This window comes from Ascaphus truei (genome assembly GCF_040206685.1).
Source record: "Ascaphus truei isolate aAscTru1 chromosome 3 unlocalized genomic scaffold, aAscTru1.hap1 SUPER_3_unloc_2, whole genome shotgun sequence".
NCBI classification, from domain to species: Eukaryota; Metazoa; Chordata; class Amphibia; order Anura; family Ascaphidae; genus Ascaphus; species Ascaphus truei.
Window position 1 is genome coordinate 509,258 of NW_027453825.1, and position 743 is coordinate 510,000.

Consider the following 743-nt stretch of genomic DNA (forward strand, 5'->3'; position numbering starts at 1 on the left):
GAAGCAGTGAGAGCAGTGCAGTGGGAGCCGTGAGAGCAGTGCAGTGGAAGCAGTGAGAGCAGTGCAGTGGAAGCAGTGAGAGCAGTGCAGTGGAAGCAGTGAGAGCAGTGCAGTGGAAGCAGTGAGAGCAGTGCAGTGGAAGCAGTGAGAGCAGTGCAGTGGAAGCAGTGAGAGCAGTGCAGTGGGAGCCGTGAGAGCAGTGCAGTGGAAGCAGTGAGAGCAGTGCAGTGGAAGCAGTGAGAGCAGTGCAGTCGGAGCCATGAGAGCAGTGCAGTGGAAGCAGTGAGAGCAGTGCAGTGGAAGCAGTGAGAGCAGTGCAGTGGAAGCAGTGAGAGCAGTGCAGTGGAAGCAGTGAGAGCAGTGCAGTGGAAGCAGTGAGAGCAGTGCAGTGGGAGCAGTGAGAGCAGTGCAGTGGGAGCGTCACTAGTCACCATAGTTTGACATCCGCAGCTATGTTTCTCACACCATCAATAAAAGTGTGAGCTCTTCGGGGCAGGGATGTGCTGTAACTGTATCATTCGGTAAGTCATGTGCTCACAAGCAACACTATACACGATTTGTGTGTTACTAGAGTGTAGGGAGAGGAAATTAAAACCGTCTGGCAAATTGTTGAATTCTCAATTAAAACGGCTCTTTTTTATCATATGTATTATTTATACAGCGTCACACATAAGCCCGGTAATATCATACTGCAGAGCTGCGGGTTACAGCTCTCCCTCCAGCATCACAGGGGGTGTAACCAT

The 743-nt window shown here is 51.5% G+C and overlaps 1 protein-coding gene across 2 annotated transcripts in view; it reads right to left on the bottom strand.

The window, feature by feature from the left end:
* Nucleotides 1-297: 297 nt before the first annotated feature.
* Nucleotides 298-743, bottom strand: part of RHOG (ras homolog family member G) — a 98,165-nt gene continuing 97,719 nt past the window's right edge. The window contains exon 2 of one of the 2 annotated variants that reach the window (XM_075580574.1): nt 298-743. This exon is cut by the window's right edge and continues 881 nt beyond it. The gene's annotated coding sequence lies outside the window, so the exon portion shown is untranslated. The other variant, XM_075580573.1, reaches the window with a different exon arrangement.